Raw genomic sequence first — 18,108 nt, forward strand, 5'->3', positions numbered from 1 at the left:
ACAAGTTTTGCTGACATGAGACCAGCTGAAAGTATCCCTGAACCTGGAGTTGCAAGCATCACATGCATACACATTTAACTCCTTCCTTAGCCAGTGTGGTGCCAGTTGAGCCATGAAAGCCATGGGGCATAGTTTTCAATCAAATGCAAACTAGGAAAGTTACATCAGCACTGAAGAATGGGGCAAGAGTAGAAGAGACAGGTAGAATAACTAAAGAGAGGAACTCAAGGAATGTTACAGTCTGCTGCCTACCAAGTTGCCATGAAAGCTTTGTAAGTACGGGATGTATATAACCTAGAGTGTGAAAGGAGAAGAGCAACTATCGTGGGCATCATCTCTCCATCTGGATAGAATTATGAAGATGTCTTCGAAGAACCTGAAAATCATCCTGTCAAAAACATAAGGAAGGAAAGGGATATCTCCAAGGACAATGGGATTATCTGATGAATTCTACTTTAATAAACTGATGTACGGGAACCAATCAGTATTACTCTGGTATAAGTCAAGTCAGTGGGATGGAGAGTGAGAGGCAGGTAGCTCAGGTCATCCAACTCTCCAGAAAGGAGGCAGGGTGCTGGGTGTAGGGTGCAGGGTGGGCTGGGGGTGAGGAGATCTTTGGACTACTAGTAATCTTGTTTTAATCGGCTCCATTGCTGCTGGGCTCAAATTTAGGGCAACACACTCCTACCTTTAACTAGTATTCTGTGAGGAACATCTAGGCATCTTTCCTTTGCCAGTTACTCGTGGCCGGGAAGGTGGCCTAATACTCAGCTAAGTGAATAATGTCACTCCTAGTCCATGGCTAGGAGGGTTATACACTTTCCACTAAGGACCTGGTCCCAGCTGCCCCTGGGGCTGACTTGCAAGACATGTAAAGCCGAAAGGTAGGACAGTCCATACTCGATTCTAGGAGTCTAGGTGGGTGTACTCCTCTGAAATACTCAGTCTCTTATACGAGATGACGGAGTATTTTATAAGCTACACACATCTGAGCCCATTCTTTCAGTTGTCCCTAAATGACTTAAAATATCTCCTACATTGGAAGCACTGGTATGCTGTATCTTTTGGAGAATATCAAGATTTGAAAACCTGCATGTGTCCCATGGAGATGGATAGCTATTTGAACAGGAATTATTGGTTGAATCCCTGGATGTAGAGGGCTGACTGGAAAGGCAAGGTGTGGAAGCCTCTGCCCGAACACAGTCCTAGAAGAACCCAAAGGGTAGTTGGATACTCAAGCACCTGACTGTATCCTGAGAACAGAGGGCACTCCCCATCTTTTGAAGCACCATTTGAAAGTTCAGTTTCCCTAGAATATCAAGAGTGCACCTCTAAGACCAAAACAGTGATCATTTTTTTTTTGGTCTGAGAAATAAGTTGTTTGTGTTTGTTTAGTATTTTGCTAAGCCAGAACGTAACTCAAGAAACACTTTGTTGAAAATAGAAAAGGCCGGGGCCAGTCTTAAAAGAACTTACTACTTCAAGGAGGGAGGTGGGGGTGGGGGAGAAGGTAAACAAGTCATCTAAAAACACAATGACAGAGCCATGCGCACCCACACCCACATAAACAACAGCTGGGCAGTGGGACATGCGGCAGAGTGCTTTCCACGGGGATCTGAACAATTGGAAAAACTTTCCTAAATCCTAGAGCACATCAGTGTAAGCAAAACAAACAACCTTTTCACTCTGGCCAGGGAGCCGCAGCTGTGGTGTGAGGACCAATCAGGTGAGGGCTCTTTGTCCTTCCTGGCTTCTAAGCAGAGGCCCTGTCCTCCCTTCCTGCCTGTTCGCACAGGGGTCTGTGCTTGTGGCCCATGTTTCCATCGAAGCCCTTCGGGTCAGGCCCATGCCACATCAGATATGCAGTGCACGCATGTACTTCGCTTGGTTGGAATGTGGGTGTGGGGGCCATAGAGGCTCACACCCCAGGCTCCAACGGCAATTTGTTAAGTGTCCTCAAATATTCAACAAAAATAGCCCAGACTGTAAGAGCAAGGAGCAAGACTGTCACAGTTCCTACTACCAGTGCCATCCACAGAGGTAGCCCTGGCCTTCTCTGATTTGAATAAGGCAGGATGGGTGGGAGGATAGTGATTTGCATCTCTAGAACTGACCTAAACCTCTTCCTTTTCTTACAGCATCATTTAAATATATGTAAGCACTCAATCATGGATGGAAACCTCAAGTTCTCAGTCATTGTTGAAACCAGGGAGTAACCACATTACATTTTCTTGTATTAGATTAAAAAAAAAAAAGGAGGCTAAAGTCCAGTCATAAAGATAGGGGGCTATGTTTATTTTGGAAAAGGTACTTGCCACCATTGTGCATTAAAAATATAGACATTTTCTAAAAATCACCTGGGATGGTCAACCACAGTGCTTTCTAACCTACAGGCTAGGGAAGGCTGTGTTGATGGAAATTAAAATGTTTTAATCTACAAAGAGGAAGGATCTCTCTCTCTCTCAGTCTCTCTCTCTCTCTCTTTCTCTCTCTATCTCTCTCTCTTTCTCTCTCTCTCTCTCTCTTGGATGGCAAGAACAGATTCACATAGGCCCCCTAAATCTCCGAGGGAGGGGAAAGAGTCTCAAAGGAAGATTCCGATTTGTGAGCAGTTTTTATATGGCAGTCTTCATTTTAGTGTTAATACTAAAAAATGTGCTTATATTGGAGAATTTCACTGCAAATAACTAAGGAGAAAATACTGTCACTAGTCTTGAAAGAACTTACTGCTTTAAGGCTAGGGGTGGGTAAACAACGTGCTTAAAAATGTAAAGGACAGAGCCATGCACACCCTTGCAAACAACTGTTGGTTCTGGGAACACACAGCAAAGCCCCTGAGTAGAGGGAATGGTGTCAGTGGGCTCCCAAGGCCCAAAGTTTCCACAAGCCTTCTTAACTTTTTCACAGCGACCAAGGTCAGAGGTTGAACCCATCAGCACTACCACCCTGCACTGACTGTCTGACTTGAGAAGCAACTCCACTCCGTCTGCAACCCACTCAAAGTCTTTCTTTACCATCTGGAGTCCTTCCTGAGTTACTTGTTTGAGATCACAGTAACACTGTTTGTCTTTCTGCTGGATCCAATCTCCCAATGGCCACAGTCTCCAGGAATTATTATCAATGACATCAGCAATAACAATCTCTTTGGTGGTTACATCAACACCAAACTCAATCTTCATATCAACCAGCGTACAGTTCTGGGGCAGCCAGGATTTCTCCAGAATTTCAAAAATAGCTTGTGTGGCATGACTCATGATGTCCTCCACTTCAGTCTGCCCTGTAACAAGTCCAGCAAAACAAAATTTTTGCTGCGATGAGTTGCTCCTCAGACCACTGTGGATCATTGTTGGCATCGCCCTTGAAGAACATCTCCACTTTTGGTGGATAAAACTTATACCCTTCCTTTTACTCCAGGGTTCCTTTTGAGAAAAGAGCCAGTTGCTATTCTTCAGAATATTCTTCGGAATTCCACTCCATTGGCATCATTTCACATTGGGGTGCAATGAAAGCAATCTCCCCAAATTTCTTGGTGAAAGCATTTTTTATACCAGCTTCCTGTAACAACTGAAATATACAGCTGGTGATCTTATTGGAGATTGCAGCTTTGCCTTCCAGCTGGTTCTTTCTAGCTGCATTCCCTGCTGTTATCTGGTCCTTGGACTGCAGGACTCTTCCTGGACTATCTATCAATTCATAGACTTCTTTTGTTTTACCCTCATAGAGTTTCTTCCCGATGTTCAGTACTTTGGCTGTCGCCATTACCCTAGGTGAGTGAGAGGAGCAGATGGCACGGGAAAAAGAGGCAGCGCTCTGATGTCTGGTTTTAAGGTTAAATTCACTAACAAAACATCCTGAAGTTTGCAAAGAATCCCTAAAAGCCTCTCTGGGAGTGTTCTTGGCTCTGGGCACACTGACTTAGCCAATTGCTGCAGTGCCATTGTCACTGTCACCAACCTGCTCCTCAGAAGCAAATCTCAGGCTGGTGGTACTGCCCCAGTAACCATGCAAGCCACATTCAGACCCAGGTATGAGTGCTTGCTGCGAGTCCCAGGTATACCAGTTGGCTCAATCATCCATTTAACTTCTCACAGCCCCAACTGTCAAGTGAGCCTACAGATTTGACCTCAAACAAGCAAACTGAGGCAGCCTCTTGCTACACACCACCACAGCCACCAGTAAACAAACCAACAAACAAAAAATATGTCAAGATCACTTCACCAGGAGAAAATTGAAAGTATGGCCGTGGAACATAGAGATGCTGCTTCTGTCACCACTACGATACATTTTCTTGGAACAAGAGATGGCGTGATCTTCCTCTTCAAACGGCACATCCAATCTCTGGACACAATGGCATAATATTGTCATCTACGGAGTCCTCCCTCAGGAACCTTGGAAGTGCCAGGCTCGGGGTGCATGTTGCTTTCTTGGGGTTTCTATGGCTGTGATAAAGCGCTATGACCAAAGGCAACTCCAGGAGGGAAGTGTTTATTTCACCTTACAATCTCTAGCGCCATTACCCAAGGAAGTCAGGGCAGGAACTCAAGGCAGAAACTGATGTAGAGGTCACTGAAGGGTGGCGACCTCTCTTCATGGCTTCCTTGGTCTGCCTTCATATAGCACCCAGGACTGCCATCCCAGAGGTGGCAGTGCCCACAGTGAATGGGCACACTCTACATCAATCGTCAGTCTTGAATATGTTTGTGCCCACAGCCCAATCTAGTAGGGGCATTTTCTCAATTAAGGTTCTTCTCTTCCAAAATGACTTTAGCTTGTATCAGTCAAACTGATATAAAACCGACCAGCACATGATCTTTAATCTCTGTGAGTCTGAGGCCAGCCTGTACTACATAGCAAGTTCCAGGATGGCCAGAGCTACATAGTGAGAACTGGTTCAAAGAACAAAACCAAATAAACCACCCCCATCCTCCCCTCATTGACGCAAAATAAGTTATAAGCTAGTTACAAAAAAAGGGGGGCAAAGGATCGTATTTTAAGTAAGTTTACAATTTTGTGTTAGATCAGAGACTGCACACTCCTTCCAGAGAATCTTTATTTGCGCTTCCCTCTGTCTTGTGTCACCGGGTAGTACTTGTAACAAGTAAGGGATAAATTGGGCAGCTGGAGATGTTACTTTAAGAGTGATCTTTAAGGAACTACTGGATGGGCTCACAAAAAAGAATTGCAAGTCTCTGGTGTACTTAGCAGTTGTCTAAGGACTCTCTGAAGTGACACAGCCTGGTGCTAGAGAAGCCATGACAGCTGACTTCTGCACACCCTCACCCAAAAGATACACTTGCCCCCTCAGCCACGAGGAAATGTTCTAAGGCCCTGGAAAGAATCCTGCCGTGGCACTGACTCTATGTAAAGCCGTCTGTGCTGTGTGCCCAGCAGCATTGCCACAGCACCAGGATTAATTTTCCTGCTTGTGGTTCGCCGGCACCTCTTTTGTATCATCTCTAATCTGAGCACCTTTGCCCCAAAGTACTGAGCTCCTGTGAGAGTCCCTCTGGAGGGCAGCAAATGAAACACAGATACCCTGCACATGTGAGTCACATCCTGGGCACGTGAGATGGCCCCGGATCTCATCTTGCTACGTAGGCTGGCATACAGTTTAAAATGTAAGAATTGTTTATTTCTGGTATTTCCCATTTAATCTTTTCAGACACAGTTGAACTTGTGTAGCTCAGACTAGGGAAAGCAAAGTCAGGAACAGGTACAGCTCCTGGGATGGAATCCCAGTGGGGATCTGGCATTGTGATCAGGGGCCAAAAACCATTCTTCTCATCTGCTTCCCCCCCCCCCCCCGGTTTTGAGGGAAGCAGCAACTTCTCAGTGACTTGGCACAGAGGAACCGATCCAGCCCGTGTTTTAAAGGAAGCCCAGCCCCATCCCCAGTCTTCTGGTGGGAACGGAATGAAGAAATAATAAAGAGAACGCCAAGAAAAATCAGTTCTGTGTGTGCCAGGAGGCGGAGGGCCTTTACTCAGCCCACGGGCCACACTGGAACAAAAGCAGGTGTTTAGGATGACTCTTCCATGAGTCAGCCCGTGGTGTCCACGAAGCCCTAGAAGACTGGCATGGCAGACAAGAGGCATCTCTAGACGTGTCTTCTTCACATCCGGGCTTTCCTTTCGCCTCTGTCTGAAGCAGGATGACAACCTCACGTAACAGCACCTTACTGGGTGATGGTGACCTCTATGTAGGAAATCCTCAGATTGCGTGATACTGATGAGCCCACCGACCCGCAGCTGGGGGCCCTGGAACTTTCCATGCACAGCATCATCCGGATGGGAAGCACTTACTTTCAGTGAGCCACGCCTCTGTTCATGATAAGGGGCGGGGTGGGTGTGGGGCACTGAGTGGTATCCATGCATAGGCTTACTCTGAATCTATAGGGCCTGGAACATCAGAGCCTGAGGGTCTTCAGGGAACGCAGCGGTTGCCAGCGGCTCCTCTTCTGCCCTGTCTATTGTTGAGGAATCCTCTCACTTCCTTTGCAGTGCTTCAGCCTGGGCTGCCTTCTCCACAACGCCAGTTTCCCAGATGCCTCACTGCTCCATCCAGCGGATGCCCCCACATCCTCCTTCGTCAAAACCTCTCCTTCCTCACAAGTGGTAGATTCATCCCTTGTCCCCCACTCCCCTACCAGGAGCATTTGCAGGCCCACCCATGCTCCATCAACTTCCCACCCTCTTTTCTCCTCCTTGCCCTGTGACAATGGATCTGTTAACCATCCATGCTCTGATAGAGGCAGATCCATCTGTGCCTCACGGGAAACGGCTGACACTAAAGTCACGTGGATTGTACTGTGATGGTATTAACTGCACTGGCTGGTTCCAGTCCAACTGCTGCTGTAGGTGACAGGGCCCACACGCAAGGAGGGTAGGCGTTTGCCTTTTGGAAACAGAGCACAGGGTTTGCTTCTTTCCCACTCAAATTCCTGGTGCCCAACTGGGAGCTCCCTCACCCCTCGCTAATCGCCTCCCACCACACCTCCCCACCAAGGACTGCCAAGCAAGCACCCAGGAGCCCAGATTTTCACAGCTCAACATTTAGAAATGGTTTGGATCTTTGTTCTTTCTGACCTATAGTGCAAAATGGTTGACATTAATTCCTTTTACAGCTTTTACTGTTGTCGTGGGTGGGATGGGTCTCACTATGTTGCTTTTGCTAGCCATTTTGTTCTGGATTCAAGGAACTCTCTTTCTTCAGTAGGGGGCCTGCAGATTCATACCAGAGCATCCATTTGAAGTCAGTTCTTTCAAAGAGTAAGATCACTTCGTCTCAGGAGTAAATATAATAAAAACATAAATACTGTGAACGATTGGACTGAAGGTCAGTAGGATCATCTGCCTCCCTTTTGCAGCACGCATGTCAATTCCCACCTTGGAAGTTGGTGTCACAGATACAACATGACCTCCGAGCCAGGAGTTCTGTTCAAGCCCTAGTACTCGATGCTGTTGAGAAGAACAAATAGGTCCCCCAAACCCCCAGCACCTCAGTTGAAGAGATTTCCCATTTTCCTCAGTCCTGAGATCCCTTAAGCATAGGAAGAGAGGACGATAAGCCCTGGCTATGATGTATGCCATGTCCCCATAGCTGATGAACTCAAATCTCGGATAAACAGCCAAGCATTGTGTTGGTGCCTGCTGTCTGTATCCTGTAGGGACCAGTGCTCTCAAGACTCCTACTCTGGCCTTCCTACCACTTAACATGTCACACTGATGGGGATTCCTCTGCCTCTTTTAAGTTCCAGAATGCTAACTTTGTTACCAGGCAAAAATGGCCTTTGTAAGCCACACTTATGGAAAGAGAGCATCCACTCTGCGCACCATCTGCTTAACCCACCATGCACTGAGCACGCACACCATGTCTAAACTTAACATCTCTCCCAAGCCTGAATCCCAAGCTGCACATACTCTCGCTCGTCCCAATGACAGGTTGTGGATGGTCCTTTCTCAGCTTCACTCCCTCATCTTTGCTGCTAGCTCTGGTCTCCAGGCCATTTCTACTACACTCACCTTCTGCTGGATTTTCTTGGTGGTGTTCTGGCTGTCTCAGGACAGGATTCTTTCGGTATGGGACACCGTCCCCTAAAGTCCCCTTGTATGGCTATAGGAGGCCCTATCTCTCTGTAGAGCTACCTCCTACCCTATGCTGAGTGCACGTAGGCCCCTCCTACTCAGCCTCCAGTGACCTTTCCATATAGTTGACCCCATGCCAGAAGAGGAGCATCTGCATCTCAGGGTGTGTTTGCTTATGAAAGCAGCAGAAAAACCATAGGGTTATCTGACATAAAAAGCAGAGAAATGGAGCTGGGCATGGTGGCACATACCTATTATCCCAGGATTGGGGGCCGGGACAGAAGACATCTTGAGTTCAAAGCCATTCTGTGCTGTTAGATGGAGAAGGCTCTGTTTCATGACACCTTCCACACCTCTCTCTCTCTCTCTCTCTCTCTCTCTCTCTCTCTCTCTTTCTCTCTCTCTCTTTTTAAATCAAAGATTAGATGAATGGGAAATGGGAGGCAACTATTGAAGAAGGTAAAATTAATATTGGGACAAACAGATTAACACATAGTGAATATTAATATTTAACACGAATATTGGAGCTGATTCCCAGGTGACAGCGTGGAAATGGAGTGGAAGGCAGGGGCTGACAAGGCTCAGGGGAAGAGCTCTCATTAATGGGATTAGCATCTCCTTCATGAAACCACGGAAATCTCCAGTGACTGAGGAAGTAAGCTGTCTCTGGACATCTAGGCTGGCAGCACCCTGAGCTCAGCGCGCCAGGCTGCCAGAATTTTGGCAAACAGATCTGACTTGGTGATGGGCCACTCAGTCTATGGTGGTTGGTGAGAGCAGCCTGAACGGACTGAGACGTCTGGGTTAATTTGATAATTATTTGTATAGGTCGAAGTTCTGTCCCAGGTGGTCAGGATCAGGTGTGTATCAGGCTCTTAGTGTCTTTACCCAATGAACTGAAAGAAAAGCCTATACGGAATGCAAATCTGTGAGGGAGCTACGCTCATAGCAAAGCTGCAGAGCAGGTCAGAAAGTACACTGCAGATGTCAGCAGGCCACAGGCAGGGGGAAACATGCAGGGACCCCAACTCTGGTTTGGTCCCCACCTTCATGGTGTTCAGGAGGAGGAGGAACTTGCTTCTAAAGGCACGTGGTGGGGGTGGTTTTCTGTTTTGACTGGTAGATTAAGACTATAAATCTGTTTCTACTGCATATGTCCCTTCTTATATAATGCATTTGATTTTGATCACATACTTCCTTAATTATGAATAGGTATAAGATGGTAAATAGGATATATTCTCCCTTCCCTCACCCACCAAAGTTTACTTGAAAGGATACTTTTGCTTTATTCCACTCGCATCCCAAACCAGTTCCGAATTGCGTAAGCCTTCCCCTTTTTTTTTCAGTTTAACTAGTTTTCTTTTAATATAAAGAAAAGTGTAAAGATTGATTTCAAATTCACTTTTTAGAAACATAAAATATGTGAACTTTATTATATAAAGAACAGACATGACCTAAAAGTTATTTATCTACATTATTTTTAAGTGTATGTAAAATTGCAAAGTAACAGGCTTTTTCACCAAAGATACTTAATATACTATGCAATGAGAGGATAAAAAAATGTCTGTTCACTTTTGTCCATTTTAAAGTCACTGTATTGAATGATACATCATAAAATCGATGGTTGTGCATCTAGGTAATCTCCCAATGGAGCTCTCTTCCACTGGTGTATATATTTTAATTTTTCTCATGTGGGTATCTCTTCCATTCTGGTGATTGGCTAAAACAGCAATCTGTATCATGAATGTGCGAGTTGGCTTCTTATGATTGTCAGTCAAAGGAATGAGAATCCAGCCACTTGGTTCCACCAATTCAAGTTGCCGGATTTCTTGAAGGTTGTGAAAATTATTTCCTACTCTGACTAAGATTTTGCTTGGAGTGTAGCTTTCATCAGATTTATAATCTGCATAAATACATAATGTCTGTTCACTGCTGTTTTTCTTCTGAATTGAATGTTCACTAAATAAGGCTGAGAGCCATCAGATTGCCAGTAAGATTCTAGATTGTCATCTCGTAACTGATCCACTCCAAACCCTGGTTTGCATGAAGAGAGTGACCAGACAGCCTGAGACCCAATCTCCATGACTGTCGCTGTCCTCTCCAACTGCTTAGGATTAGCACCAGGAGGTGTCTTGTTCGGTGTGGTCATTTTTAAAATTATTCTTGTTTGCCACAATTCCTGTTCTCAGGGCCCTGGCCACTCCAACTCAAGCCTTCCCCTTTTTCATACCAGACACACCGAATACATTCAGAATGCAGTGAAATGGAAACTGTTTTAGTAGAGAGACGGGGGAAGTCTGGCAGGTGACTTCTGTGTGAAGGCTGAAGGGAGGCAGATTCCTGGAAGGAAAGAGTCAACCCCCTCAGGCACGAGGCTTGGGTATTGCCAGGGCCTCTCCAGAAAGGGAGTTGGAAAAACATACGTTGGTTGCAAGAACAAGCATACATGCAGCAGGAAGGAGCCCAGGACTCAGTGTGAGGGGAGGAGCCTATCTGGGACCAGGTAGGGAGGAGAGAGAAGACAGCTGGTGTGTATGCTGCATTGCACTTTTTCCTTCATTGCCTCTCACCTTGGGGTTTCCAGCTTCCTGCTAGCCACTCCGCGTCTTACGAGGCTGGGCAACCACATAGTTAGGGATCTTTCTGGACCTGGCCTTCCCTGCCAAGGACTTGGGGCTGCAGCTTCCCTAGAAGTGCTGGCAAGAGCCCAGTGGGTCAGTCTCATGCTCAATCGGGCACTGTCCACACACCCAAGTTGCCTGCTCCCTCCAGAAGCAGCAGAGAGCTTCGGACAAGGGGCCTCAGAGAAGAAGTTGGCTACTAGCCTCACCGTGGCGGAAAGCATTTGAAAGAGGGCAATTCTTTCCCGTCAGAGGGAAAAAGTGGCCCACATGGTGGGTTCACTAAGGGAAACTGTGGTATTTTTGAGGTGAATGGCCTCACCCTCCAGCAGCCTTCCCTTCGGCCCTTTGAACACATCACCTTTTGGATGACAACCATGAGGTCTATACAATCTCAGATGCCTTCCACACCAGGCCACAGGTCTGTCCTGAACTGGGGTGAAGGCAATATTGTGCGTGGTTAAAAATGACAGTGGTCATAGGCATCCAGGGCAGAGGAATCCGTGAGCAACAGGTCATGTGAGCAGTTTCCAATTTATCTAATAATATTCTTTTCCCAGATCTCACTTCTCTTTCCAAGCCAGAGAGAGCAGGGCCTCAGGCCATAACAGAACTCCTGTGCAGTGAGATGAACCAGGGTACTCTAGGCCATGCAAGGTCCCCTTAGCCAGTTTCAGAGCCTGTGGCCAACAAATCATATCCAATGTGAATGGTCGCAACTGGGTTCTGGTGGTACTTTTAGGGCCCACATCCCATTCCATGTTCTTAGAACTTTGATGACCAAAGTTCCCTATGACCTTCTAGGCTCAGTGGAAGCATCTTTTTCACTATATTGATTCAAGAATCAGATGTGAGTATGGTCAGGCACATCTCCCCACCCCCTCCTCCACACACACAAAGATCCATGGACACACAACCAAAAGACACACTGCACAACCCACTCATGATCCATGACTGCCTCCAGATGTCTGTCTCTTGGTAAAGTATTGATGTTTTATTTGTGTTCTAGAGGTACACACCTAGAAGAATGATGACTGCAAAGTTATCAATCTGAGTCCAAGGGATTTTCCTCATTAAGCATCATATTATAAGAAGACTCACATAGAAATATAAACCACGTTTTGCTTAAAAAAGAAACACGTTAGCAAACAACTTATGGTTACCTCTTTTCCAAACATTTTATTTATCTGGGAATAAAATGTCCCTCTCAGAGATCAGGTCTGAGACAAGTGCAGCTTTAGTGTCCTGTGCCTGGCAAGCTCTCATGAATGTGCACAGGAGCCCAGAATAGTCTATACTCAAGCTGGCACAAAGGACGACCAGGCTGGAAAAGCCAATCTTGTTAGAAAGTGCAGCTGGCCTTGTATAGCCAAGCTTAGGAGACTGCCAGAGCCAGTGTGAGCTCACTGATGTGACCAATGGACATGACTCTTTGCACATGACACTGTTTATCTATCCTTGCAAAGCCTCGGGCCTGGGACCTCGGAAGCTAGTGTTTGAGCTGGTGGTAGGTTTGAGAGGAAAGAAGAGCAAGGATTAGATCTGACTGAGGAATAAACAAGGCTTTGTAGAAGTCCAAGTCACTATGCACAGGCATTTGGTCAGCTCCTGCTCCTCACAGAAGTGGCTTATGGGGTGGAGGAGGTAACAGAAGCCCCTCCGGAGTAGGTAGTTCTGGCTCAGTCCCTCACTTTTAATAAATACTGTATCTGCTGGCTGGAGAAATGGTTTAGAAGTTAAGAGCACAGGCTGCCATCTTTTTTGGGGATCCAGCCTCAGTTTCTAGCACTGGCTCACAACCATCTGTAACTTCAATTTCAGGGGATCTGATGCCTTCTTCTGGCCCCCACAAAGCACACACATGTTGCACATATGTACACACCAGCAAAACATAGATATAGAAAATAAATATATCTTTAGTAAAAACTGTATTTGATTCTAGAAGTTTGCTTAGTCGTCTAATTAGAGTCATTTTGTTACACATGCAAGACTCCAGGGAACAAGGAATGCAGCGAGTGAGATCTAACCACCTCTCTTGGTTAACGCTGTATCCAAGTGAGCCCCCCTCCCCCTAGTCTCCTGTTAAGGACTCTTGCATTAAACTGATTAATATCTTACAGTATCTGCCAATGTATTTATATTGGGATACATTCCAGAAAGTATTCCAAAACCTCCACATAAACTCCATCCTATTCAAGCTGAAATAAAATTTATAAGGGACTGGGGAAACATATCGACTGAAAGATAAGACTGGTAAACTTCAAAAAAAGATGCCTGTCGTGAACTAGAAAAATTTGTCAACACAGTCCCCGGCTCAACACTTTTTAAAGTGAGGATGAAGAATCCCTGACAGCCATCTTATACCATCAGTGATGTGTCCTTGACAGCCATCTTACACCATCAGTGATGCGTCCTTGACAGCCATCTTACACCATCAGTGATGCGACATAAAAGTATTAAACCCTCTTAAAATTCAAAACCAGCTTTTTGTAGAGAACTAACACACCATCAGTGCAGGAAAAAAAAGAGATAAGTAGAAATGATTGAAGATAACCCACTTTAGCGTTTACATTTAACACTTCCATACACTCGCATAGAGATGGAGAGATACGCTGCTATTGTAATGGCGCTGTAACAATGCGTTCCCTTTCTGCTCTCCTTCCTGCTGTGTTTACAACACCCAGGTCTGGCAGGCAGCAAAGGCAAGTTCCAGGACTGGAGAATACAGAGAAGAAGTGAAGACAGATGAAGAAACACTGTGAGGAGGCGAAGCATTTTCTCTGAAAATGAATTCGTGAGTGTAGTTCCCTTCCTCCCACTTGGAAACTGTACAAAGAATTCTGATAAAATGATATAGTCAAATTCATTCACTCACTCATTCATTCATTCATTCACTGATTCACCGACTCACTGGCAATGGAATGTCTACCATCCTGCCAAATCCCTTGCAGCCATCCATATCCGGCAATAAGAAGTAAAAAGCGGGCTTCTGCCTTCATGGAGCCCAGTGGAATAGTGAGCCGGAGTCACAACTGGGACTTCAGTTTGACCCTCTTACATGTCTTCTACCAAACAATGAAGTAATGTGTTACGACATGGAACACATATTTAAAAGGAAACCATGTAGGCAGGCATAGAGTAATAGAACCTCAAGCATTTTAAGTGTGTAATGAAATGAGGACATGACAGCTCCAAGGTATGACTGAGAAGGATTTTATTACAGACATAAGGGAGGCGATGGCCAGAGGCATCTGGAAGAGGCCAGAGCAGACTAAACATGGCCAGTAGATTGAATGGGGCTATGAGGGAAAAAGAGAAGAGAGTGAGTGAGTGAGTGAGTGAGAGAGAGAAAGAGAAGAGAGAAGGAGCAAAGAAGAAGAGAGAACCAGAGGGCGCCTGGCTGAAATGGTTATATTAGGAATGAGGAGCTAGGGTAAGGGAAAGCCATGAGCTGGAGAAGTTTACGGTAGGGGGAAGGTGAAACGAGCCGAGATGATTGCATGGAAGAAGAGGCAGGGTACCTCCATGGACTCTGCAGCTGGAACTTGGGATGATGTGGGAAGTACCTGGAAGCTGGCATAGCCTTGGGATGCTACTAGAAACACAGTTGCCATTTGCCCCGGGGTTTCTTTTGTACCAGTCAGATCCATAGCAATTTGTATAACTTTACCACTTTACAAAGAAATGCAACCAAGGGGGTAGCATGTCCTGACCAGGGGTGTACACCATAATCTAGAACCCACAGGATTGCATACACCACAAGCAAGCGACTGTCTTTCGCTCTTGAGACATATTTATAAGGCAGATTTCCCGTGGGACTCCCTATTATCAGTTCTTTGATTCTTTTCCAAAAGGCCAGTTAAAGTGCGTAAATCTATAGATCTATATTTTTTTTTATTCCTTTGCTAAGGTTTATAAAACATAAATCCCTAAGTCAAAAATGATGTTTTCTTTCCAGTGTGCTTGGTTCTTTTTGTCAGGCCGTATTTTTGGTTTGTAAAATACAGTCACTGTGGTCACACGCTTCTCAGAAGAGTGGAAGGTTGTGGGTTTTGAGCCCCTGCCTCTTGTTGCTGCCAAAATCGCTAAGATATAAACCTGAACTTCTACTTTTCTCCCAATCTTTAATTACCCTCCTCTTCTCAACCCTTCATTATTATGAGCAATTAAATCGCAGCAGTCACGTCATCTTTTTTTTTTTTTTTTGACATCTGGAAGATATTACACAACTCTTTTTTTCCCTCCAACCAAACCCTCCTCTAAGCCTGAAAAAAAGACCCCCAGGGCTGAGGTCTCTGAGAGGAGGAGGCCTGGACGGAAGGGTCAATGTCAGCAAAGGGAAGCGACCTTGGGTGGATGGACCCAGGCCACTGTGTAACGTGGAATTGTTATCTGGCATCTAGGCACACCAGTCCACTACAGAGAAGGTGAGATTCTGACCTGCATTTCTTGAAGATGCTTAAAGGCAAGGGCTCATAAAGACAGGAAGAAATAGATCTCAAAGCCTTCTTATGACGAACAGTTTCCTTGGTTCTACTTTAAAGACTCCGAAGAAAGGACAGAAAGGTAACCAACACACACAGGGTTTCGCTGAGCCATGGAACAAGGGTCAGAAACCTTTTTACAAACTGACATCTGAGTTTGATCCCAAGGAGTGCCCCCCGCCACTCGGAGGCAAGAGCAGTATCCCACCCCCAAACCCCAGGCTCATTTCTTTGCAGCCCTGGGCATCTTGGAAAAGGCTCAGAGGAGCCTTGGACACCCCTCCTGTGCTGCTCTTCCTGCTGATGTGTGGGTGGGCTCTCCTTGTGGAGCCACCTGGGGTGTACTGCTCAGGGTAGGCCTGGAAGATCTCAGAGGGGGTCTCCGGGGTAGGCTGACCTAGCCCGTTTTCTCATTCCCCTGAACCCTCGCCTCTCAGCTCAAGTTTCTTGGTTGGACCCAGGTGTGTTCATCGGGAAGGAGGGCAAATCCTCAAAGCTAGCTACTGACTGTAAGAATAAGGGATGGACCTGGAGAGGATGGGGTCCCAGAGCAGGGAACTGAGGAGAGGTGGTAAGGGCAGCCCCTGCCCTCCAGTCTGACTTTGTCCCCTCAGTCGCAAGCAACATCCCACAATGCAGTCCTACAACAGGAACTGTGGAGTGGGCTCCATCTCTGCACCTGTGCAGGGCTGCAGACCCTGGGAATGTCTGAAGGTCAAGTTCCAGTCACACCCTTTTCGTGTATTTGTTTTGTTCTTTTATTTTACACATTAGTTCAGGCGTGTCTCGTTTATTTCTGAGGTTCCCTGTGGTGGTAGCGTAACCATTCCTTTGTTCCCAAAGCTTTCGGAGGGCTTTTCCCATTGGTGGAAATGCTCTGTGAATGTCTATTATTAGTAACTGCATCCTATTCCATTAAAGGGTGTGGCATTTTATTGTCACAGATAGTCACAATCCCTTCCGTGGCCTTCTGCAATGAGACTCTGGCACTCTTCAATTAATAGGGTGTGCTGAGCCTCAAAACTGTGCTGCCCTGTAACTGGTACTGCACTACAGAACATGGGGTCATACTACACAACTCTGAGTGCCACGTCTCAAGAAGCCACCCTGACTCACCCATAGAGGTCTCCAGAGGAGGAGAGGCCACAAGGAAGGAGAGCCAAGAGCCTTTACCCTCTAGTTAGTGTGGCAGTCAGGTTTGTGAGTGAAGCCACCTGAGATATATGCTTGTCACACCCACCAGTTATACCCAGGAGTGTCCCTGAGTGACATCAAGCTGTGGAGTCACCAAGCCAGGCCACAGGATTTTGAGAAGCAGTAAATCCCTGTTCATGGTGAGACACTATGTTGGGGGGAACTAGGGGAAATTATGAATTTATTTAAACAGTTTTACATCCCTGTGTGATCAGGTCCTTCAACGGTGGAGCAGTCTCCTGGGCTGAGAATCTCCTCCCATATTGACAACAGGGGAACAGACTTTATAAGAAGGGTAGTAACACAGTCACAATACCACCATCATGTTCCAGAATAAGAAGAAACAGGCTTATAGGCGCTGGGCGAATGAGGCTCCGCACCAGACAGACATAAAATTGACTTCTATCTCTGCCCTCTATTCAGTTAGCTATGTGACTACTTGGTCTCTCAATTTGCTTCTCTGTAAAAGAGGCAACAATGCCAAGCTAGAGTGTGCCGCTGTGAGGAATGTGAGAAGGGGACCTTCTGGCACACAGCAACCCACTTCCTGCACACCTTAGCCAGTGATGGCTGACACCTCTTTTTGTGTCCGACTTGGAAGTTCGTGCTCTGGCTGTACTTCGCCTTGAAGCAACAGGCAACAGACTTATTCCATGTGCATGCTTATGCTCCTTTATTTAATGTATTTCAGTGGAGCATCTATTAAGAGCCAGGTACTCATCTCTAACCCAGAATGATGTACTAAGATGCCTTGATACAATATCCTTCTGGAGAGGGCAGATGTTAATAAAACACATGTATCTGTCACCAAAGAACATAATCAGTGCTGGGAGAACCAGGGCCAGCTTGGCCCACAGGGGGCTAGAGGAAGGAAACAGGTTCAGGCTGGATGTGGTACAGGTACCATGGAAGCCAAAGAATGCTTCTCTAGTAGAAGACGCTGGAACTTAGGTCTCTAAAATACAGAGAGTTGACTATGTAAAGATGAATAGAGAGACACATGAGAACTGTTCTAGGAAGAAAGATAATGAAGTTGAAGGCCCTAAAGCCAGATGGAATGTGGGCCTTTGAAGGGGTCTGATGATGTAGTAGGTGATGAACAGGCTGGTGGGTCAGGTCCATCAGGGTATTTGAGGCCCTGTGAGCAGCTGGGTCTTCTCCTTAAGAGAAAACTGAGCCAAGGAGCATTTTTTTTAAGGCAGGGGGAGATGGGGAGGCACCAGAAGCAAATCCTAGGAATGATGATCTGCATCATGAGTCTTTGGCAAATGGCAGGATAGTCCATGAATGATGTTGGCCATGGCCTGCGGTGACCTGAAGTGCTAACAACTCACGTCGAGCCTGGGTCATCCTGCTGTAGAGCCAAACAGGTACCAAATGAAGATGCATTGAGCAGATGGATGGATAGATAGATGAATTGGTCTTTAGTGGAAATTCTCAAGCACTGTGGTGGCTTAGCAAGGAAAGGGGTTATGTGGATGTTGATACTGTATCAACAAAGGACAATTTCAGAGCATTTGGTTAGAGGAGAATCCCGTGTCCTGGAGGCAGAAGGAGCAGTGGGGCTCACTTACTGCTAGATCACCCAAATCTCTATAGAAAGCACACAGATTTTCACCGGCTTCTGCCTTCCTTTAGTTTCTTCCTTTGTAAACTGGCAGTTAAGTCTCCTGTGAACATCTGCTTATCAGGTGCTCAGCAATTCTAAAATGTATGTCAGGATGA

The 18,108-nt window shown here is 46.1% G+C and overlaps 2 pseudogenes; both read right to left on the bottom strand.

Annotated features, from left to right (window-relative positions):
- Nucleotides 1-2,723: 2,723 nt before the first annotated feature.
- Nucleotides 2,724-3,759, bottom strand: LOC116087480 (annotated as a pseudogene).
- Nucleotides 3,760-9,673: 5,914 nt separating this feature from the next.
- Nucleotides 9,674-10,236, bottom strand: LOC116087685 (annotated as a pseudogene).
- Nucleotides 10,237-18,108: the final 7,872 nt, after the last annotated feature.

Source organism: Mastomys coucha, unplaced genomic scaffold, assembly GCF_008632895.1.
Source record: "Mastomys coucha isolate ucsf_1 unplaced genomic scaffold, UCSF_Mcou_1 pScaffold13, whole genome shotgun sequence".
Taxonomy (NCBI): domain Eukaryota; kingdom Metazoa; phylum Chordata; class Mammalia; order Rodentia; family Muridae; genus Mastomys; species Mastomys coucha.